At 38.2% G+C, this 25643-nt stretch overlaps 1 protein-coding gene across 2 annotated transcripts in view; it reads right to left on the bottom strand.

The window, feature by feature from the left end:
- LOC112865953 (interferon-induced very large GTPase 1-like) overlaps positions 1–25336 on the bottom strand; it is a 52710-nt gene extending 27374 nt beyond the window's left edge. Inside the window, exons 1-2 of one of the 2 annotated variants that reach the window (XM_086678088.1) lie at positions 25100–25336; positions 8415–8511 (exon numbers count right to left, since the gene is read on the bottom strand). The gene's annotated coding sequence lies outside the window, so the exon portion shown is untranslated. The remainder of the gene's footprint in view (positions 1–8414; positions 8512–25099) is intronic. The other variant, XM_086678089.1, reaches the window with a different exon arrangement.
- Positions 25337–25643: the final 307 nt, after the last annotated feature.

The raw sequence follows: 25643 nt of genomic DNA, 5'->3' as shown, positions 1-25643 counted from the left end.
GAATATATTTTTTTTTTTTTTTTTTTTTAAATTTTTTTTTTTCAACGTTTATTTATTTTTGGGACAGAGAGAGACAGAGCATGAATGGGGAGGGGCAGAGAGAGAGGGAGACACAGAATCGGAAACAGGCTCCAGGCTCTGAGCCATCAGCCCAGAGCCTGATGCGGGGCTCGAACTCACTGACCGCGAGATCGTGACCTGGCTGAAGTCGGACGCTTAACCGACTGCGCCACCCAGGCGCCCCTATAAATGAATATATTAAGACATTATTATAAAGATCTCAAACACCTAACATTACACCTCAAGGAACTAGAAAAAGAGAAGCAAATTAAGCCCAAATTTAGCAGAAGGAAGGAAATAATAAAAATCAGTGGAAGTACATGAAATAGATACCAGAAAATAATAGAAAAGATGAATGAAACTAAAAACTGGTTCTTCAAAAAGATAAAATTGGCAAACCTTCAACTAGACTAAGAACAAAAGAAGACCCAAATAAATAAAGTTAGAAATGAAAGAGGAGACATTACAATTGATACTATAGAAATATAGAGAATAATTAGACTACTGTGAAAATTACATACCAACAAATTACATAACCTAGAAAAAATGAATACATTTCTAGAAACACACAACCTACCAAGACTGAATCAGGAAGAAATAGAAAATTAAAAAAAAATTTAATGTTTATTCATCTCTGAAAAAGAGAAACAGAACACGAGTTGGGGAGGGGCAGAGAGAGAGGGAGACACAGAATCTGAAGCAAGCTCCAGGCTCTGAGCTGTCAGCACAGAGCCTGATGTGGGGTTCGAACCCATGAACCCTGAGATCCTGACCTGATCCAAGATCAGACACCTAACTGACTGAGCCACCCAGGCACCCCAGAAATGGAAAATTTGAAAAGACCCATCCATACCAGTCAAGAGATTGAGATAGTAATAAAAAAAAAACCCTCCCCACACTAAAACTCCTGGACCAGTTTCCCTAGAGCATTCTGAACATTTCTAGAATTAACACCAATTCTCAAACTCTTTCAAAATATTGAGGAAGACGGAACACTTCTAAACTTATTCTACAAAACCAACATTACCTTGATATCAAAACCAGATGAGCATATCACAAGAAAACTATAGACCAGTATTTCTGATATAGATGAAAAAAATTCTCAATAAAATATTAGCGAACCAAACTTAACACATTAAAAGGATTATACACCATGAACAAGTGGGACTTATCCCTGGGATGTGAGGATGGTCCAACATATGTAAATCATTAATCACATCAATAACTAATCACATGGATCACATCAATAAAATGAAAAGTAAAAATCTCACATTTATGTGACTCACATCTCAATAGATGCAGAAAAGCATTTGATAAAATACAATATCTTTTCGTAGTAAAAGTCCTTAACAGATTGGGTATCAAAGTAACATACCTCAACATAATAAAAGCCATATACAACAAATACACTGTTAACATAATCAATGGAAAAAAATTGCAATGTTTTTTTCAGCTCTGGAGACAAGATTGCCTACTCTCAGTACTCCTATTCAATATAGTACTGGAAGTCCTAGCTACAGTGGTTGGGCAAAACAAGAAATAAAAGGCATCCAAATCAGGAAGGAGGAAGTGACATAGTTGCTGTTTGCTGATAATATGATCTTGTATGTAGAAATCCCAATGAGTCAGTCAAAAAGGTATTGGAACTAATGATTGATTTTAGTAAAGTGGCAGGTTACAAAATCAGTTTACAGAAATCAGTGGTATTCCTTTGCACTAATGATTAAGCATTAGAAAAAGAAATAGTTTCAGGGGAGTTAAGATGGCAGTGTAGTAGGAGGATCCTTGGCTTGTCTTGTCCCTTGAACACAGCTAGATAACTATCAAATCATTCTGAATATCCAAGAAATCAACCTGAGGATTGACAGAACAAACTCCATAACTAGAGGGAGAGAAGAGGCAACACTGAGGAAGGTAGGAAGTGCAGAGATGTGACTTGGGGGAGAAATGGATTGTGGGTACTGCAGAGGGGAAAGAGCCCTGATTGCAGAGAGAGACCAGAGAGAGTGGGGTGCACAGAGATATGCCTGAGAAAACTTCCCCAAAGCCATTGGCTGGGAAAAAGAGAGGAGCTGATTTTTGTACTTTTGCAACCAGTGGGGCTCAAAGACTGGAGCTTTAGAGGTTGGCATGCGTGACTGGAAGAGAGACCTGAGGGCATTGCCCTACTCCGGGAGAGAAGGCAGGCAAGCAACCTCGGGGGTAGATGATGCAATCTGAGGATCACCTAAGGCACACCAGGAGAGACTGTTGGATCTTCTTGGAGCGCATCTGTGAGAGGTGGCATTTGCAGAGATGCCTCTTTAAGGAAAACAGAGCCAGTGAGCACCATTTCCCTTCCCTACCTTCAGCATAGAAGCAGAGATGCCTGCTGAGGGTGGTTAACCCAGACACTGGCTCCTTAGATGGTTTTGCTCCAAATCCTACACCTTTGCGCTCAGGTGCATCTGTTGTTCTTGGTCAAAACTGCCTATGTCCCAGCATAGAGAGACACTCCCCCAGAAGACCAAGGCAGGCCCCCACCACAGCACATTCCTAAAGTTTAGAGTTTTAAAAGTCAGAAGGCTTGGCTTAGGATAGAGCCCAAAGTACACTGTGCTGGTCCAGGCAGTCAAGAAACCTGGAGACAGACAGCGTGAAACATGATTTGAGGAACATTAGGGGACACATGAGGGGAAATTATTCACTCTTCCGGAAGTTCTTTGAGAGAAGATAGCACAGAGACCTCTCTTTGGGGACAAAGGAGCTGGCTGGCACCATGTCCCTCCCCACCCCCAGCATAAATAAACTTCAATAACAGCACAGCCACCACTGACTGCCTAACTTGCTTACAACATGTCCCACCGCCCTGCACCCTGCTGGTTCTGCCTTTCTTGGGCAAGTGTGCCTAACACCGGTGCAATGGGCCCCTTCTGCAGAGTCAGCAGAAACCCCCGCCTGCACCTCATTCTGCAAGGCTTCAGTTATAGTGGAAGTGGCATCAGATCTCATTTAATAATCTAACCAGAGCATGCCTAGTTAAAACTCACCACACTCTGGCTAAGGTCCAAACACTGCCCATTGCAAGCAAGGTAAGCCTCTTAGAAATGACTGATGTGAGGTATAACGCATGCACGTGCAGGGATCAGATTCTGTACAGTAGAAAAAAATAGGGCTTTTACACTAAAATCTCTAGGGTAATAACCTTCTACATTGACCTCATTTTGTAACAACTGGACCCTGGCCGATACTTCTCTGCCCTTTGCTGACTCTGCTTCCATCCCCTTGTACTTTTCCCGTTGCTACAGGCAGAAGCCTACATGGAAACCTGGTATTTTGATTTTGAAAATCTCTGGATCTAGAAACTGAGATGAATATGACAGCTTTTGAGGACTTTTGTTACCAAAAGACCCAATACTTTGCTCTATCATCTCTGTCACAGTGTACATTTTACCCTGATCTCATGCAGAAGGTAAAGTGGCCAATTTGTAATTTACTTCTTGAGTTCAAGGAAGGAAGAAAAAAACCCATTATTTGTGCAACCTTACCTACTCCAAGCCTAGGTGAACATGCCTTATTTTTCCTACTTTCATGCTTTATGGTTCCTGGTTGTATAAGTGTTTGTGTTTGGGAATATAAATAAAAATATGTATAAAATGTGTGGTAACATGTGCATGGGATATACACTTATTGATTTGTTACATAGATTTTTATTGAAAAAGTTATCTGTGTCAAGAGATGGGGATAAAGTCACTGAGAATCTTTGTCTTAAGAATTCATAAACTAGAAAAAACAGCGACTTGAAAGTAAATATATATTGTATGACAGAAAATATGTATGAATAGTGGTAGGTATAAAACCTAGAGAAACAGAGAGATGGGAAATAACAGCTCAGCTTAGTAGACTTCTAGAAAGATTGGGTGAAGAAGTGTCAGAGGAGAATACTGAAGGATGACTAGGAGTTTATCTAGATGATAAGGCAGAAGTGAACTTCGTTAGAGGCAATGGCACAGGCAAAGACCCAGATTCCTGTACCTTTGGGTATAGCAGGGACATGAATTAGCAGTTAGGAAGTGGGGAAGGATGGAAGGATGGCCTTTCAGACAGCCGCAGTCAGGTAGAGATGCTGTAGGATTTGATCAGGCATTTGGACTTCAGTCTATAAGCAACGGAGAATCACTGAATTGATATAATGGGGGAATTGAAAATGATACGATTGTCACTTTCTAAAGATTATTCTATTTTATTATTAAAAATTTATCTTGAGAGGGAGAGAGAGACTGAGAGAGAGAGGGAGAGAGAATGAGAGAGAGAACATGAGCAGGGGAGGGGCAGAGAAAGAGGAAGAGAGAGAGAATCCCAAACAGCCTGTGCACTGCCAGCACAGAACCCAAACTAATGAACTGTGAGATCATGACCTGAGACAAAATCAAGAGTTGGGCACTTAACCAACAGCCACCCAGGTGCCCCTCTTCTATTCTGTTTTTTTTGAAAGAGCAATACAGGAGGCAGAGAGATCATAGAAGTATAACAGATAGAAAGTATAGGGTCAGAAAATAGGTTGATGATAACTGGGAATAGAGAGGAGGGGAGAAATTTGAGATCTGAGATATAACCTAGTGACTATTTCACCTGTCTAGTAGGTAGAAAGGAAAGGAAGGGAGAGAAACGTCTCCCCTTTTCAGCCCGAGAGACTGTCTTAGTATTTGTGTCCATATAAGAAAGAAAGGGAGTATTTATGTAGAAAATAAATTATGGAAAAAACAGAGGAGTAAAATAGTTTCAATTTTTGTTGTCCTAAATTGAAAGTTAAATGAGAACATGTGTGTAGAGTGACTGGTTCATATTTGTGCATTAAGTGATATATATTTGTTATTATTACAGATAATTAATACTTGTCATATACCAAATAATAACCGTGTTTATATAAGTTATTACATTTAATTCTTACAGCAAATGGAGAAATTAGATACTAATATCCTCATTTTATAGATGTGGAAACTGAGGTTTGTGTAACTTAAATTACTTACTCAAGATGATCTATATGTTAATTCATAGAAATCATATTCAAATCAAGTTGTCTGTTCTCAAAACTTATACTATCATCATCATCATCATCATCATCATCATCATCATCATCATCATTTCTAATATATATGTAAGGAAATTGTCAGTGAGGTCCTGTAAGATGTTTGATGTGTAAATCAGAACTCTGGGAAAAAAAAGCCTCAGTTGCTTATGGAGATTTAGAAGTCATCAACAATTAAATGATAGCCGAAGTCAGAAGAAATGAGGTCTTTCAGGGTGTAGACTCAGAAAGTGAAAAAATGAAGGAAATGTCAATATTAAATGATGAGCAGAAGGAAAAAGATGATAAAGGAAAGGATGTCACTAGAGAAAAAAAGGAATAAGAGAAAGCAAGGGAGAATGCATCTTCAAGAGTATCCATAGTTTTAATTATGACTGAGAGATCAAGCAAGATAACCAAAAGAAAAATCAGTATGTTTGGCCTTTGAAAGGTGTCTTTGAATTGTGCAGAACAGATTCATCGGAGAGATGAAAAGCACACTACATGGGGAAGCTTAGAGTGAAGGGTAAGATGATAAATATATGTATTCTTTTATTAGAAGGAAAACCAATAGCATAGGAGATAGGGAAGATAAAGGGAGAAAAGAGGTTGTAATTGTTAGAGAAATAGCCAGAGAAGAAGTATGTGAAGTTTTGAGCACAGGGAATACCCTTATTGTAGCTAAGGCAATTTTTTTTTTAAAGACAACTCTTCCCTGTGAGGAAAGGATGGATTGCTACAGGTTTGTAGGTATGTGTGGTCAGAGAGGTGAGTGGTTTAATTTATTTACGTTGAGGCTTTTAATTTCTCCGTGGTATGGTCAGAAAGACAGAATCCTGAGAGTGATGAGATGGAACTGGGTTGGGTTAGGGTGGGGACTAGGAAAGAATTCTGTTCCCCCAGCTATGGAAGGGGTATTGGAAAGACACAAGGAAATAGTAAAGAAGGGTGCCAAGGTTTGTGGAAACACTGGCTGTAATAAGAAACTTTTGCATTTGTTGTGATTATTCTGTAGTTTAACCTAGTGACTGGCATATAAGTGAGACAAAAATCAAATATTAACTGACTTTAGGTTCAGGAAATTAGACTTAAAAGAATCAAATGAAGAAGAGTTGTGATAAAGAGGAGTGTCAACTTGCCAAAAACTCTAACTAATGAACGAACTAACTAACCAACTAATGCGGATACAGTTGGGGGCCTGGTGGCTCAGTCAGTTAAGCATTCAACTTCAGCTCAGGTCATGATCTCACGGTTTGTGTGTTCGAGCCCTGCATCAGGCTCTGTGCTGATAGCTCATAGCCTGGAGCCTGCTTCAGATTGTGTCTCCCTCTCTCTGTCCCTTCCCTGCTTGCGCTCACTCGCGCACTCTCTCTCTCTCTCAAAAATAAATACAAGAAAAAAAGAAATAATAAAATTGATGAACCTCTATTAGACTTATCCAAAAGAAAAGAGAAAGGAACCACATAAATAAAATCACAAATGAGAGAGGAGAAATAACAAACAATACCACAGAAATATAAATAATTATAAGAGAATGTTTTAAAAGTCATATGCTCTCATATTGGACAATCTGGAAGGAATGGATTAATTTCCAGACACATATTAACTACTAAAACTGAAACAGGAAGAAATAGAAGACTTGAACAGACTGATAACCACCAAAGAAATTAAATCAGTAATTAAAAATCTCCCAAGGAACAGAATTCCAGGACCAGATGGCTTCACAGGGAAATTGTCCCAAACATTAAAGAAGAGTTAATATCTCTTCTTCTTAAACTGTTCCAAAAAAGAGAATGGGAGGAAAACTATCAAACTCATTCTAGGAAGCCAACATTATCTTGACAAGGACTCCAGTATAAAAGAGAATTACAGGCCAATATCCCTGATGAACATGGATGCAAAAATTGTCAACAAGTACTAGCAAATCAAATTCAATAGTATATTAAAAGAATTATTCACCATGATCAAGTGGGATTTATTCCTGGGCTGCAAGGTTGTTTAATATTTACAAATCAATTAACGTGATACAGTACATTAATAAGAACCACATGATCCTCTCAATAGATGCAGAAAAAGCATTTCACACAGTACACCATCCATGCATGATAAAAAACCTTCAACAAAGTAGTGGTGGAGGGAACATACCTCAACATAATAAAGGCCTTGTGAAAAAACCACAGCTATTTTTATCCTCAATGAGGAAAAAGTGGAACTTTTCCTTATGGTTATGAATAAGACAGGGTTGTTCTCTCTCACCACTGTTGTTAAACATAGTACTAGAGGTCCCAGCCTCAGCAATTAGACAACAAGAAGTAATAATATTGTATTTAAATTGACAAGGAAAAAGTAAAACTTTCAGTATTTATAGATGATATGATACTCTATATAGAAAACCCTTAAGACTCCACCAAAAAATACCCACACAAATTCAGTAAAGTTGCAGGATACAAAATCAACGTACAGAAATCGGTTGCATTTCTATACACCAATAATGAAGCAGCAGGAAGAGAAATCAAGGAATCATTTCCAGTTATAATTGCACCAAAACCTGTAAGATACCTACAAATAAACCTAACCAAAAGTGGTAAAAGGTCTATACTCTGAAAATTGTAAAACACTGATGAAAGAAATTGAAGAGGGGGCTCCTGGGTGGCTCAGTTAGTTAAGTGTGTGGCTTTTGATCTTAGCTCAGGTCTTGATCTCAGGGTCATGAGGTCAAGCCCCACTTTGGACTCCATGCTGAGCATGGAGCCTACCTAAAAAACAACAACAAACAACAACAGCAAACATCAAACAAAAAAGAAATTGAAGAAGACAGAAAGAAATGGAAAAACATTCCAAGCTCATGGATTGGAAGAACAAATACTGGTAAATTGTCTGTACTACCCAAAACAATCTACACATTTAATGCAATCCCTATCAATATACCACAAGCATTTTTCACAGAGGTAGAACAAACTATCCTAAAATTTGTATGAAGCAACAAAAAACCCCAAACAGTCAAAGCAGTCTTGAAAGAGAAAAGCAAAGCTGGTAGCATCACAATTCTGGACTTCAATTTATATTACAAAGCTACAGTGATCAAGATAGTATGGTGCTGGCACAAAAAAAGACACATACATCAATGCAAGAGAATAGGAAACCCAGATGTAAACCGAAAATTATCTTTAACAAAGGAGGAATAAATATACAAGAGGAAAATCTTCAACAAATGGTGTTGGGAAAACTAGAAAACAACATGCAAAAGAATGAAACTGGACCACTTGTTACACAATACATAAAAATAAATTCAAAATGTATTAAATACCTAAATGTGAGACAGAAAGCCATCAAATTCCTAGAGGAGAACACAGGCAGCAATCTCTTTGACATCGACCATAGCAACTTCTTTCTGGATATGTCTCCTGAGGCCAAGGAAAGAAAAGCAAAAATGAACTATTGGAACTTCATCTAGATAAAGAACTTCTGCGCAATGAGGGAAACAAGCAACAACACTAAAAGGCAACCTATGGACTGGGGTAAGATATTTGCAAATGACATATCTGATAAAGGGTTGGTATCCAAAATATATAAAGAAGTTATAAAACTCAACACCTATAAACCAAATAAACCAGTTTAAAAAATGGGCAGAAGACACGAATAGACATTTTTCCAAAGAAGACAAACAGATGGCCAACAGACACGTGAGAAGATGCCCAACATCATTCATTATCAGGGAAATGCAGATCAAAACTACAGTAAGCTATCACCTCACACCTGTCACAATGGCTAAAATTAACAGCATGGGATACAACAGGTGTTGGTGAAGATGGGGGGAAAAGGGAACCCTCTTACACTGTTGGTGGGAACCCAAACTGGTGCAGCCACTCTGGAAAACAGCATGGAGATTCCTCAAAAAGTTAAAAATAGAACTACCCTATGATCTAGCAATCGCACTCTAGATATTTACCCACAGGATACAAAAATACTGATTTGAACAGATACATGCACCTCGATGTTTATAGCAGCATTGTCAACACTAGCCAAATTATGGAAACAGTTCAAATGTCCATTGACTGGTGGATGAATAAGGAAGATGTGGTGAGTACACACACACTCACACACACACACACACACACACACACACAGAATATTAGCCAATTAGCCATAAAAAAGAATGAGATCTTGCCATTTGCAACGACATGGGTAGAGCTAGGGAATATTATGCTAAGCAAAATAAGTAAGTCAATTAAAGCTAATACCATATGATTTTACTCATACGTGGAATTTAAGGAACATAACAAGTAAACATAGGGGAAAAGGAGGCAAAACAGGAAACCGATTCTTAACTATTTGTAGAGAACAAACTGAGGGTTACTGGAGGGAGGTAGGTGGGGGATGGGTTTTGAGGGCAGTTGTAATGAGCACTGGGTGTTGTATGTAAGTGATGAATCACTAAATTCTACACTTGTATGTTAACTAACTGGAGTTTAAATAAAAACTTCAAAAAAAAAAAAAAAGAAAGAAAGAAAGAAAGAAAGAAAATTATCCCAGTCACAACTTCAAAAACAATACAATACTTAGGCATAAATTAAACTAAGGATGTGAAAGATCTGTATAATGGAAACTAGAAGGCTTGGCTGAAAGAAATTAAAAGAGACATAAAACAAGTGGAAAGACATCTCATCCTCATGAATCCTAAGAATAAATATTGTTAAGATGGCCAATCTATTCAAAGCTATCTACAGATTTAATGTAATCCTTATCAAAATGCTAAAGATATTCTTTACCGAATAAGAGGAAATAATCCTAAAATTTGTGGTGGAACCACAAAAGACCCTGAGTAGCTCAAGAAATCCTGAGGAAAAAAAGAACAAATCTAGAGGTATCACACTTCGTGATTTTAACTATACTACAAAGTCATAGCAATAAAAAACAGTGTAGCTCTAGTGTAAAAATAAATAGACCAAAGGAACAGAATAGAAATCCTAGAATTATATCATGGCCTATATACTCAAATAATATTTGGTAATGGAGCCAAGAACATTCAATGATGAGAAGGATAGTTTCTTCAACAAATGCTGCTGAGAAAACGAGAAACACATGTAGAATGATGGAATTGGTCTCCTATCTCACACCACTGACAAAAATTAACTTGAAATGAATTAAATACTTAAATATAAGCTCTGATACCTTAAACCCCCTAGAAGGAAGTATAGAGAAGAAACTCATTGAAATTGGTCTTGGGAATGGTTTTTTTTGGGAATGAGACCAAAAGCACCAACAATAGCAAAAATTCTATGCAATGAAAGAAACAATTAACAAAATGAAATCACAGCATGCAGAATGAGAGAAATTTTGCAAACCATATCTTGGATAAGGGATTAATATCCAAAATGTGTAAAGAACTAACACAACAAAGAACACACAATCCAGATAAAAAATGGGCAGAAGAACTAAATAGATATTTTTTCAAAGAGAACATCAAAATGGCTAATGGGCACATGAAAAGATGTTCAGCATCACTGATCATGAAGGAGATGCAAATAAAAGCCATAGTGAAATATCACTTCACATTTATTGGAATGGCTATCTTCAAGAAGGCATGATAATTGCCAGCAAGGATAGGGTTAAAAGGGAATCCCTATACACTACTGCTGGGAATTAGTCTTACTATTGTGGAAAACAATATAGAGGCTTTTCAAAAAATTGAAAATAGACCTATACGATCCAGCAATTCCACTTTTGGGTATGTAACCAAAGGAAATGAAAACAAGATTTTGATGAGATACAGGCACACTCATGTTTATCGCAGCATTATTCCCACTGGTCAAGATATGCAAACAACCCAAATGTCCATCAATGAATGATAGGTACAAAAGCTGTGGTGTATATTTGTTTTTAAAAATTTGTTTTTAATGTTTATTTATTTTTGAGACAGAGAGAGACAGAGCATGAACAGGGGAGGGGCAGAGTGAGAGGGAGACACAGAATCTGAAACAGGCTCCAGGCTCTGAGCTGTCAGCACAGAGCCTGATGCGGGGCTCGAACTCACGGACCATGAAATCGTGACCTGAGCCAAAGTTGGACTGTGGTGTATATTTGTAATGCAATATTATTAAGTCACAAGAAAGGAGGTTATCCTGCCATTTGCAACAACATGAATGGACCTTGAGCACATTATGCTAAGTGAGATAAGTCAGAGAAAGACTAGTATTGTATGATATCACTTATATGTTCAATCAAAAAAAGTCAAACCTACCAAAAAAACAGAGTAAAATGGCTATCTGCTGATAGCTGGCATGGGGGAATAAAAACTGATGCTATTTAAGACTACAAACTTGTAATGACTGACAAATAAGCCATAGAGATCTAACGCATAGTATAATGAATATAGATAATAATATATAAATGTGTTTATACATAATATTGAATGGCAATCATATTGCAATATATAAATGAATCAAGTAATACACTGAACACCTTAAATTTAGAAAATGTAACATATCAAGTTTATAAAATAAAAAATCCAGCTGATTAAAAAGAATCCTGTTAAAAAAAAAAAAAAAAGAATCCTGTTTATTTATTTGTTTATATTGTGATGCCTGGTGTGTGTGTGTGTGTGAGATCTTGGGTTTAAAAATTACTGCAAATAGGGGCACCTGGGTGGCTCAGTTGGTTAAGTATCCAACTTTGGCTAGGGTCATGATCTTGCGGTTTGTGAGTTTGAGCCCTGTGTCAGGATCTTTGATGACAGCTGGGAACCTGAGTCTGCTTCAGATTTTTGTCTCCCTTTCTCTTTGCCCCTCTCCCACTCACACTCTGTCTCTCTCAAAAATAAATAAACATTGGGGCGCCTGGGTGGCGCAGTCGGTTAAGCGTCCGACTTCAGCCAGGTCACGATCTTGCGGTCCGTGAGTTCGAGCCCCGCGTCGGGCTCTGGGCTGATGGCTCAGAGCCTGGAGCCTGTTTCCGATTCTGTGTCTCCCTCTCTCTCTGCCCCTCCCCCGTTCATGCTCTGTCTCTCTCTGTCCCAAAAATAAATAAACGTTGAAAAAAAAATTAAAAAAAAAAAAAAAACATTAAAAGAATTTAAAATTACTGTAAATAGAAGACTAAAGTTGATGTGTGTGTGTGTGTGTGTGTGTGTGTGTGTGTGTGTGTGTGTGTGTACCAATGGTAGGGGGTGGTGAACGCGTGATAATAAACATAGCAGAAACAGGATAGGTGAAGAATTAGGGAGAAAAGACATGGGCACATTAGAGTTTCTTCCTCAGGAAAAGTGCTTTAACTGCTTTACTGCTCCAGTTCACAAGTCACTCAAGGACAGAGAGAGAAGCAGTTGTAATAAAACTTGTTAGCTTTCATTTTCTGTGAAAGACCTTTATGTTAGATTTAGTTTTTATCTCCTGTAAAAGACTTTTTTTTTTTTTTTTTTTTTTTTGCTAAAGTTGTTTTTCTACAGTTGTTCAGTTGAAAATTAACAACATTCCCAACATTATGTTGGCTCATTTGGATGATTCAACACCAAAGCGAGCTTAAACTGTTAAACGCATATTGTGTGTTTATGGTGAGAAGGAGAGAATTTCACTGTTCTCTATCTTTTATATTAGAACTTTTTAGTAACGTTATTGCTGACAGTTTTCCCTCATATGTAAATCCCATGGAAAGTGTTTTGTTTTCTAACAAGCAAGAGTTTTGATATCAGTTACAGACAAATTTGGGTCTAAGAACCAACAGTAACTAGCTACATTTACTTAAGTCTTGGGTGAGAGGAGGGTGACCTAAGCAGTGAGAAGGAGCTGAGTAATGGAAAGAAGTTGTTCTGGTAGTACTAGCTCACATTACATTAATGACAATAGAATGATATAGGTTATATTATAAGTTTCTTGGCCTGAAGAAACATTCAAATAGGAGTTATTTTCTCCCCAGCACATAATTGGTTTTAAGATCAACTCTATGAGAACAAGGGGCATCAAGGGAAATGTCTCTAGGTGCAGTGTTCCCTTGTGTTTAATTTGAATCTCTGAGAATTTCTATATGAGTGCTACCATGTTACAGTTCTTAGCGGATTTTTTTTGCACTCTTCTGCTGAGTCTTGTTTCAGTGCTCATGTCTTCTCTATTGCTATGCTATGAGTATATAGATGGATGACAGAGTGTGTTTGATCCACTTCAGATTCTTTCATGGTATGAGCACATTTTCTGTATATGGTAAGATCTCAGTAAATGTTGTATAAACTAGTGAAGAGGGTGAAGAAATCCCATGACCTCAAAATCAGATTTACAAGCAAATTCATTCCACCATACAGCTGGCTCCTGTTACGTAGGTCAACCCCCCAATACTGAGAAAGGACTGGGTTTCATTTCTCAATCTCATGTCAACTCTCAGTCTTTCTGTGAAGGATACCAGTCTGTTTGTCTTGAGCAAGGCTGAGGGTCACCCTTTAGGTTTGGCATATATCTAGTGGACTATGGAGCTGCTTTTGTGGAATGTAGGCTGTGGACACCATCTTGGCACTCTCCCTCTGCTTTGTTCCAGCTCACTGGTATCTCCCAGAAAAGAGCTTATACACTCATCTCCAGTTCTTTTTTTTTTTTTTTTCAACGTTTATTTATTTTTGGGACAGAGAGAGATAGAGCATGAACGGGGGAGGGGCAGAGAGAGAGGGAGACACAGAATCGGAAACAGGCTCCAGGCTCTGAGCCATCAGCCCAGAGCCCGACGCGGGGCTCAAATTCACTGACCGCGAGATCGTGACCTGGCTGAAGTCGGATGCTTAACCGACTGCGCCACCCAGGCGCCCCTCTCATCTCCAGTTCAAGATGACAGCATGGAAAGAGCCTGAACTTACCTCCTTCCATGGACACACTGAGTTTTATAGCTACATATGGAATAATTTCCTCTTAAAAAAACTAAGGATGGCTGAGTGATGATTGCACAATGGGCAATCAAGAAGAAAACCACATTGAAGTGGGGAGGAAAGGCTGGGACACAGTTTTGCCATAAACTGTATCCCTGTTGTGACAAACCAGAAATGGGAAAAGAAAAACCTCAAAACCAGAGCTTCCCTTAAAGAGTGAAGTGGTTGAACCCATCGGAACCTCAACTTTTAGACCTGCCCTTGAGAAATGAACCCCCAAATATATCTAACTTTGAAAACCAATTAGACTTGTGAGCTGAGACCCACAAAATTGTAGTGATCTGGGACACAACTATTAAAAGGCCCACACACTCTGTTACCTGTCCTAGGGCCCAGCTCAGAAGTAGCTGACCATGCCCAGGCTTAAAGTAAAGGAGACTCACCTGCTCATATTAAAGCATTGGCTTAAGGGGTGGGCATCTAATTTAACACACATAGTTGGGAACCTGCTGGAACACCTTCAGGGGATGGAGACTGGTGGGCACCATCTTTACACTCTCCTTTTACTGTGTTCCAGAGCACCAGATCTCCTGAAAGGGGGATTTTATATATTTCTGGTCCCCCAATCTTTGTGGCAGTTTTTCTCAGGGGATGCCTCTTGACTACCTGTGTCTGGAGTCAAGGGGAGCTTCAGGCCCTGGTCTCATGGGATTGTAGTAGTCAATGTCACCCAGAAGGGAGCTCATACCCCTAGCCAGCACCCTGATTTTGTGCCAGAGGACAGCTTTACATCACCTGGCTCTGGAAGCCAGTGGAGCTTATGCTTGTTGGTCCCAAAGGACTATAATCAAAGGAGAAGAGTTTTTAGACCCCTGTTACCCCTAGGGCACAGCAAGAGGCCACAGACCTAGGAGCTCAGTCTTCCTGTGAAGGAGGCCTATTAGCTAATCATCATGGCTGTAACCTGAGGATCAGACTTCTAATTAAACATGCACCTAAGAGCTGGCTGTAATCCTTTTCAAAAAACATGGAGGTCAGGAGCTATTGTTGTGCTCTCCTGCCATGCTCCACAGGGCCCCTTGATTACCTTGCTTTGGTGGCCAGGAGTTCCATGGGACTGTGGCAATCAGAAAGGTGATTCTTGATAGGCTACCACCCCGGGACTGTATTCAGATAGCAGCCTGAGGCGTACTCCACCCACTCCCCAATATTTCTGTGAAGGAGGCTTCTTACTTGTCCTTAAGTTTGGCCTGAGGGGCAGGCTTCAGGTTTGGCACACATTTAGTGAACTGTGGAGCTTCTCTCAAGGAATATAGGTTGTGGATGCCATATTGGGGCTCTCCCTCTGCCTTGCTCCAGCTTGCTGGTATTTCCAAGAAAAAATGTTACATACTCACCTGGAGCCCCAATTGTTCAGACTGGCACCTGGGGACACCACTAAATCATCTGGCAAGTGGGGCTTATATTTGTGATTCTACAGAACTGTATATATTTGCATTCTTTTAAAATCTGCTGTATGAAGGTTTGGCTTCTAAAAATCCTGAATTTAGGTGATTAGACCATCCCTTTAGGAACAGTGACAGGTCTTGCACGTCTTCAACTACTGGAAACTATTAAAAATATAATAGGTTACTTGGACAAGCACAAAGGTTTGAGAGACAACAAGGCCTGAAGAAGGGTTGAACAACAAGGCTCACCTCTAACCTGAGGCCATTCCTTCAAAACTGGGAGAGATAGTGGATTCATCTACTATATAGAAACCAACATAGAGAATCAAGAAAAATGAAGAAATAGATGAATAAGTTCCAAATGAAGGAATAAGATAAAACCTCTGGAAAAAACTTTAATGAGACAGATACATAATTTACCTGGTAAAAAGTTAAAAGTAACGGTCATACATATGCTCATCAGACTGAGGAGAAAAATGGATGAACACAGTGAGAACTTCAACAAGGAGATAAAAAGTATAAGAAAGTACCAGCTAGGGGAAACAAGATGGCAGAATAGAAGGACTCTAGGCTTGCCTTGCCCATGAACACAACTAGATGACTATCAAGTTATCCTAAATACCCCAGAAATTGACACGAAGACTGACAGAATAAACTCCACAATGAAAGGAAGAGAAAAGACCACACTGAAGAAGGTAGGAAGTATGGAGATGTGGTTTAGAGGAGAAATGGGCCCTGGCTGTTGCAGAGTGGAGGGAGACATAGTCACAGAGAAGGGGGCGGAGAGAGAGAGAGAGAGAGAGAGAGGGAGGGAGAGAGAGAGAGAGGAGCACACAGTGGGGAACGCACAAGGAGAACATTTCCCCATGGCCATTGGCTTGGAAAGTGAGAGGGGCTTGATTTTGTGAGTTCTTGCAACAAGGAAGGCTTAAAGCCTGGAGTTTTAAAAGTCAGGGGGCTTGGCTGGGGTAGAGTGTGAAGGGCATTGTGCTGTTCCTGGAGAGAAGGCAGGCAAACTACCCAGGGACAGATAGAGTGGAAGGAGTGACGTGAACAGCACCTGGAGCACACGGTGGGGAGATTATTTACTCTACTTGAAGTATTTTCCTGAAAGACAGCTTTCATGGAGACATTTCTCTAAGAAAAAAGGAGCTGCCTGGCATCATTTCCCTCCCCTGTCCATCAGCATAAATACAGAGCCACCTACAGGAAGCAGTACACAGAGCATGGACACTGGCTGCCTAACTCTATACACCAAGCCCCATCCTCTGTGCTCCAGTAGAACTGCCCTTCTCATTCATGTTGCCTCAATCGCAGCATGATCAGCCCTTCCAGTAGAAGAGCAGCACAGACCCCTGTGCACACTACATCTCTCAACCAGAGTTTTGCAGGGCTTCAGTTGCAGAAGAGGTGGTGGCAGGTCTCATTTCATAAGCAGACCAGACACCTAGTTAAAACTCACCACGTTCAGACCAGAGGTGAAACATTGCCCACAGCAGACAAGGAGAGCCTCTGCAGAGGACTGGCCTGAAGGATAGAGCAGAGAAACACAGCAGCACAGAGCATGCAGCACATACTGGAGACACTCCCTAAAGCACCAGGTCCTGGGCACTGCATGACCTCTTCTTCATAAAGCCATTACTTTCAGGAGCAGGAGAAATAACTAGCTTAGATAAAATACAAAAACAACATAGGGATTTATCACAAATGAAAGAACAAGATAAGGTCACAGCCAGAGATCTAAGTGAAACAAATATAAGTAACATATCTGATGGAGAATTTGAAGCAGTAATCATAAGGATACTCACTGGACTTGAGAAAAGAATGGAAGACATCAGTGAGACCTTACCACAGAGATAAAAGAGTTAAAAAAGAATCAGTCAGATATGAAGAGTGCATTGATGGATTAGAAACATGCTAGATGCAATGAATAGCAGATTGGAATAAGCAGAGATTGAATTGATGACCTAGAAGACAAAGCAATGGAGAAAAATGAAGCTGAACAAAAGAGAGAAGGAGGAATTGTGCAAAACAAGAATAGACTTAGGGAACTCAGTGACTCTATCAAACATGATAACATTTGTATTATAGGAGTCCCACAAAAAAAGAGAGAGTAAAGGAGACACAAAGTTTATTTGAAAAAATAATAGCTGAAAATTTCCCTAATTTGGAGAAGGAAATAGATATCCAGATCTAGGAGGCACGGTGAACTCCCATCAAAATCAACAAAAGCAGGCCCACACTAAGGTATATTGTAATTAAGTTTGAAAAAAAAAAAAGTGCCAAAGAAAAACCTTAAAAGCAACAAGGCAAAAGAAGTCATTAATTTACAGCAGAAAACCCATAAGGCTGCCTGGAGATATCTCAGCAGAAACCATGGCAAGCCAGAAGGGAGTGGCATGATATATTCAGAGTGCTGAGTGGGAAAAATCTATACCTAAATCTATACCTAAGAATACTCTTCCAGTAAGGCTGTCATTCAGAAGAAGGAGAGATAAAGAGTTTTACAGACAAACAAAAACTAAAGTTCATTACCCCTAAACCAGCCCTGCAATAAATATTAAAGAAGAATCTTTGAGTGTAAAAGAGAGACCAAAAGCGACAGTGTAAAGGCAGGAAACACAATAGCAATAAAAATGAATATTTCTTTAAAAATCAGTCAAGGAACTCACATACATAAAAAGGATATAAAATATAATTACATATACCTAAAATGTGGGCATGGAGGATGGAAAGGAGAAAAGAATGGGTTCAAATTGGAACAACCCTCAATTTACTATAGACTAATCCAATATAGGTAATTGGAGAACAGTTTATAAACAAACCTAATGGTAACCATATATCAAACCCCAAAAATAAACTTGCAAAGAATAAGGGAAATAAATCCAAATATATCACCAAAGAAAATCAGCAAATAAAGAAGAGAGAAAGACAGAAAGGATCAGAGAAAATCTCTAGAAACAACCACAAAACATGTAATAAAATGACAATAAATACATATCTATCAATAATTACTCTGAATGTAAATGGACTAAATACTCCAATCAAAGACATAGGGTATCATAATGGATTAAAAAAAAACCTCAAGACTCATCTATATCCTACCTAACAGAGACTCATTTTAGACCTAAAGACACCTGCAGATTGAAAGTGAGGGGATGGAGAAACATTTATGATGCAAATGGATGTCAAATGAAAGGTGGAATAGCAATACTTGTATCAGACAAACTAGACTTTAAAGATTGTGATAAGAGACAAAAAAGGGCACCATGTTATAAGTAAGAGGACAGTCCAACAAGAAGTTAGACAGTTGTAAATATTTATGCACACAACATGAGAGCATCTAAATACATAAAATAATTACAAACATAAAGGAATTAATTGATAACAATGCAATGATAGTAGATTTTAACGCCTAACTTACATCGATGGACAGATTATCTAAACAGAAAATAAACAAGGAAATAATGGCTTTTAATGACAAAGTGGGCCAGATGGACCTAACAGATATATTCAGAACACTCCATTCTAAGACATCCTGAAAACACATTCTTTTCAAGTGCACATGGAATATTCTGCAGAATAGATGACATATTAGGTCACACAACAGGTATCAGCAAACACAAGAAGATTGAAGTCATACCATGCACCTTTTTATAGCACTATGTAGCTAGAAGTCAACCACAAAAAAGAATCTGGGAATCCCAGAAATACATGGAGGCTAAAGAACATGCTACTAAACAATAAATGGATAAAGCAGGAAATCAAAGAAGAATTTAAAAAATACTACATGGAAACAAGTGAAAATGAAAACACTTGCTCCAAACCCTTTGAGATACTATAAAAGTAGTCCTAAGAGGGAAGTATATAGCAGTGTAGGTCTACAAGAAAAACCTCAAATAAAGAATCTAACCTTACACTTAAGGAAGTTAGAAAAAGACCAACCAATGAAGCCTAATGCCAGCAAAAGGAAGGAAATAAGAATCATTAGAGCAGAAATAAATGATACAGAGACTAAAAAACCCAGTAGAGCAGATCAATGAAACCAGGAGGTGGTTCTTTGAAAACATTAATAAAATGGATAAATCTTTAGCCAGACTTATCAAAATTTATAGAAGAGAAAGGACCAGAATAAACAACATTGCAAATGAGAGTGGAGACATAACAGCTAACACCACAGAAATACAAACAATTATAAGAGAAAATTATGAAAAATCATATGCCAACAAATTGGACAACCTAGAAGAAATGGATAAATCCCTAGAAACATATAAATTACCCAAACTGAAACAGGAAGAAGCAGAAAACTTGAACAGACCGGTAGTCAGCAAAGAAATTGAATCGGTAATCAAATATCTCCCAACAAACAAAAGTCCAGGACCAGATGGCTTCACAGGGGAATTCTACCAAATGTTTAAAGAATTAGTACCTATTCTTCTCAAACTATTCCAAAAAATAGAAAAGGAAGGGAAACTTACAAATTCATTTTATGAGGCCAGGATTACCCTGATAGGAAACCAGATAGGAATTCCACTAAAAAGAGAACTATGGGCCAGTATTTCTGATGAATGTAGATGCAAAACTTCTCAATAAAAACTAGCAAACCAAATCCAACAATACATTCAAAAAGTCACCATGGACAAGGGGGATTTATTCCTGGGTTGCAAGGGTGGTTTAATATTCACAAATCAATCAATGTGATACATGACATTAATAGAAGAAAGGATAAGAATGATCCTTTCCATAGATGATATTTTTAACATATCATTTGAATAGATGCTGAAAAAAGATATGACAAAGTACAACATCTATTCATGATAAAAACCCTGAATAAAGTATGTTTAGGGGGAGCATACTGCAACATAAAGACTGGTCAATTTTTGTGCAAGTTCCTATTTGAAGATGTTTGAAATTTTTCTGAAAGATGTACACATATGAGTGGAATTGCCTTATTTTCAGAAATCATTGGGGGCGCGTGGGTGGCTCAGCGCTTAAGCGTCCGACTTCGGCTCAGGTCATGATCTTACGGTTCATGAGCTGGAGCCCCGCATCAGGCTCTGTGCTGACAGCTCAGAGCCTGGAGCCTGTTTCAGATTCTGTGTCTCCCTCTCTCTCTCTGACCCTCCCCCGTTCATGCTCTGTCTCTCTCTGTCTCAAAAGTAAATAAACGTTAAAAAAAAAAAAAAAGAAATCATTAATCTATGTGAGTAGGAATCTTGAATATTTTCCATACAGATAGATGATTTTCCTACCCTCATTAATCTAATAATGTTCCTCTTCTGATTTGTATCACTGTCTCTCTAATAAACAGAGCTTGTGTATGGAAGGTTTTTGTTTTCTAGGCTCTTATTCTCTGCCTTTGCCATATTTGTTTATCCTCTGTCATTATTAGAGATTATTCTAAATGGTATTGACTTGTAAAATACTTTGTTATCTGGTTCGGGAAGTACCTCCCCTTTATTTTTTTTCTTCCAGTAGTGTTGGTTACTTTTGACTTTTAAATAGATTCTCATATTATTTTAAGGTAAACTTTTAACCTTGTTAAGCTTTTGTCTATAATTACATTGAGTTTGAGAATTTTTGGGGGGGGGGAAATGCCATCATTATTGAGACTTGTCTTTACAAATATGGTTTGTTTCTCTATTATTTAGGTATTTCTTTATGTGCCTCAATAAAGTTCCATAACTTTCTTTCGTAAAGTTCTTATACACTTTCAGTAGATTTACTCTAGATTCTTTATTATTCTATTGTTAGTGTTAATTACATGGTTTTAAAATTACATTCTTTTTTTAATGCTTTTACATATATATTTTTTTTTTTCTGCAAATTTTTATGTAAATTCCAATTAGTTAACATATAGTGTAATATTAGTTTCAGGTGTAGAATTTAGTGATTCATTATTTACAGAAAACACTCAGTGCCCACCACCACAAGTGCCCTCCTTAACCCCATCCCCTATTTAACTCATCCACCCCACCCACCTCCCCTCCAGTAATATCAGTTTGTTCTCTATAGTTAAGAGCCTGTTTCTTGGTTTGCTTCTCTTTTTTAAAAAACTACATTCTTGAAATCTGGCCATTTTTAGCAACGTGGATGGAACTGGAGAGTGCTATGCTAAGTGAGATAAGGCAGGCAGAGAAAGACAGATACCATATGTTTTCACTCATATGTGGATCATGAGAAACTCAACAGAAGACCAGGGGGGAGGGGAAGGGGGAAAAAGTTATAGACAGGGAAGGAGGCAAACCATAAGCGACTCTTAAATACAACAAACTGAAGGTTGATGGGGGGGGGGGCTTTAGGGGGGAGGGGAAAGTGGGTGATGGGCATTGAGGAGGGCACCTGTTGGGATGAGCACTGGGTGTTGTATGGAAACCAATTTGACAATAAATTTCATATAAAAATAAAAATTACATTCTGTATGGTTTCTTGCAGGCATACAATTTTGTAAATTTAGCTTCTATACAGACATGGAAGAATAATATAGGTGACACTTAGTTATATATTCACATGCAAATGTACTCATGGGATAGATACAACGAGTAGACTGTTGTCAGTGAACAAACTGCAAAAACAGATTTGTAAAAGTCTGGGATCACTTAAGTCTTGCTCTTTTTTTCATTGATAAGCAAATTAACTTTTAGCCAGCAAAGAGGTAAATCTAGACAAAGAGGTAAATCTAGTCTGACCTTGAGCAGACTGGCTGGAATCTTCAAAATGATTTATGGATTCTCTGAAAACCCTGTGAATTTAATTATGGAGTATTTGTGACAAGTGTCTTCCATGTCATTCTGTTAACACCAATTTCTTAGGCTAGGTTTATACTTTTTCATCAGGATTTTCTCCTAACAAACTTGTTGACCCTTCTGTTAATCATAACAATGTGGTTATAGATGTTATGGAATTCTTTAGGCAGGTAGTCATACTATCCGCAAATAATAGACATTTTAGTTCTTTTAAAAACTTTATTTTTTTAATGTTTATTTATTTTTGAGAGAGAGAAAATGAATGAGTGGGGGAGGGGCAGAGAGAGAGGGAAACCCAGAATCTGAAGCAGGTTCTAGGCTCTGAGCTATCAGCACAGAGCCTGACATGGGGCTCGAACCCACGAACTGTGAGATCATGACCTGAGCCAGAGTCAGACGCTTAACTGACTGAGCCACCCAGGTGCCCCTAGACATTTTATTTCTTATCTTTTAATCCTTAATGTTGTAATTGTTATCTGACTGTGATCAGTGGAGCTGTAATTAAATGTGGTTTTGCCCAGAGGCCACGCTAATATCTGTATCATTACAGTTTTAGTATATGTACTGATAAATCCTAATAAATATATTGAGATAAATTCACATAACATAACATTCACCATTTTTTATCCATTTTAAAGTGTATAATTCAAAGGTTTTTACTATGTTCACAATGTTGTACATCAAAGGACACTACCAGAAGAGTGAAGACACAATCCAATGAATAGGAGACAATTTTTTCTTTCTTCCTTCCTTCCTTTCTTCCTTTTCTTTCCTTCTTTCTTTCTTTCCTTCTTTCTTTCTTTCTTTCTTTCTTTCTTTCTTTCTTTCTTTCTTTCTTTCTTTCTTTCTTTCTGTTGTCTATCTACCCATCTATCTGTCATCTATCTGTCAATCATCTATCTAAATCCAGAACATTTTTATCACCCCAAAGAAACTTCATCCCCATTCAACAGTACCTCCTCATTTCCCCTTCTCACTATTGTAGAGATCACTAATGTACTTTCTATCTCTATGAATTTGCCCATTCTGAACATTTCATATAAGTAGAATCATACAGTATGTGGCTTTTTGTGTCTACCTTCTTTCATTTAGCATGTTTTTTCCAGGGTTCATCCATGTTGTAGCATGCATCAGTACTTCATTCTGTTTTATGGCTGAATGACATTCTATTGTATGGGCCTACCACATTTGTTTATCCATTCATCAGGTGATGGACATTTGGGTTATTTTTGCTTTTTGGCTATTATGAATAATGCTGCCATGATCAATTTGTTTACAAGTTTTTGTGTGAACGTCTCTTGGAATTGAAATCTAGAAGTGGAAAGGCTGAGTCATATGGTAATTCTGTGTTTAACTTTTTGAAGAGCTTCCTGTTTTTCACAGCCATTGCACTGTTTTACATTTTTACCAGCCATGTAATGGAGATTTAAGTTTTACCACATCCTCTTATTTATTTATTCCCTTTTATTTCCATCTCCACTTTTATTCTCATTTCCTTCATAGACACCCACTTTAATAGGTTTGATATGTATGGTAATGTGTGTGGCCATGTAAGTATACTGGTAAAATGTATAGTCCTTTTTTTACATGAGTATATATTATTAAGTTTTATAAATAGTTGTGTAATATAGACTTTGTTCTATTTCTTTTTGCCCCCTTTCTCTGTGTAATCTCTTCAGTTGTCTCCTAGGTGGTAACTTCATTGTAGTTGGGCTTCTTATATGGTGATTAAAGACCCCATAAGATAGTGTTCCTAGCAAACAAGGTGGAAAATACATGGCATTTTTATGACCTAGCAATGGACTGTATAGTGTCACTTCTGCAGTGCTCTGTGGTTGAGGTAATCACAAAGCCTGCTCAGTTTCAGGAGGAAAGGACAGAGACCCTACTTCTTGATGTGAAGAATGTCAAAGAATTTGGATGTCTATGAAAACTTTCATGGATATTTGATCTGTTATTAAGTAAGAATAGCTGGTTATGGCAGTCTTTACTTGATTATGAGAAATATGACTTTGTTCTCAATCATTGACAAAACTAGCTAAATCAGATTTTTTTTTAAATCATATTCTCCCTTACAGAGGTTTATTTCTGTCTGTGTGTGCTGTGTTATACCTAGAGGAGAGCCCAGTAATATAGTAATAATAGTTCATATATTTTTAATCCCTTGCTAACTGTGGGATATTAAGCGTTGGCATTAATTTTCTTGATTGTAATTTCTACAACAATCCTTTGAAATAAGTGCTGCTGCTGCTGTTATTGTTGTTATTATTATCAACTAAACTGGTGCACATTCAGCTCGCTGGTTATGAAAATGTTGAAATACTTCCATACGGAGTGGTAAACAGCTGCTGCTTCAAAGGTGTTTTTGATGTCCTGGTCATCCAGACTACATACCCTTCCCCACAATCCAACAGCAGCTAAAAGGCTAATTCTGGGTGCTATAGAGAGCCAGACTCCACCCAGAATGTTCAGTGCTTCTGCCTTTCCATTTACCATTTTGAACACCACTCCTAGATAGTGTTATTTTGGAAATGGAAGAAAAGATCAGACACAGAGAAGTTAAATGACTTGTCCTGACCACATAGCCAGGATTCAGCTTAGGAAATCCTAAACCCCCACCTGTGCTGTTAACTACTCTCCTGTAATGTGAAGTCTGTCAATGTTTGTGGAATAAATCGGCACAATTAAGATTCTGTGATCTTTTCCCCCCAAATGACAAAGAAGGAAGTTTGGAAAGAGGTAAGGATGCTTCTATGAGTCCTAGAGGCTAGAATAAATAGATTTTCCTAGGATGCTTGGTATGGCTATCAGCACACACAGATGAACTTCCCCTCCAAAATTTGGTTTGGATGTTATGACTGATAACATGTTTCTCCCTCTCTCCTTCTCTCCCTCCCTCTCCTTCTCCCTCCCCCCCCCCCCACACACACATTGAATGAAAAGGTTCATTACTTACATAATTGAGATCTCTGTGGAGAATGGGGAAGACCTTTCGAGGACGTCTGAAATGTCTGAAGAGCAAGGAAAGGAAGTGGACTGGGTTTCTATTGTGGTGAGGGGTGGGGCTGGGTAAAACTTCCTGTACTTTTGGAAGGGTGTGTGTTGTTTGAATCTGTGCTGATGCTAAATATGGGAACATCAGGGCTTTCTCATTAGTTTACCCAGATGTGGATGCAAGGGGAAGAGTGAAAGAGGAGTTTAAAAAGTTGTTAGCAGTTAAATATCAACCACCCAAAAAAGGAGCTGTACTCCACATTATAGTGCTTTATTCCAAAATCCTTTTTCCTTTCCAGCCTAGAGTTAGTGCAGCATAGTAGAAAGAGCACAGGCTTTCATATCTGAAACTTTAGAAATCATGTCTTAAGGAGTACATCTATGAGGACTGGCAAAAATGAAGCTCACAGTCAGCTCCACTCACAGGATTTATTTATTTATTTATATTTATTTATTTATTTATTTATTTATTTAATTTTTATATGAAATATAATTTATTGTCAACT

This window comes from Puma concolor, chromosome D1, assembly GCF_028749965.1.
Source record: "Puma concolor isolate L17-30 chromosome D1, mPumCon1.1.hap2, whole genome shotgun sequence".
In the NCBI taxonomy this organism is placed as follows: domain Eukaryota; kingdom Metazoa; phylum Chordata; class Mammalia; order Carnivora; family Felidae; genus Puma; species Puma concolor.
The sequence above is the reverse complement of the archived record's forward strand: the minus strand, read 5'-3'. Positions and strand labels throughout refer to the sequence as shown.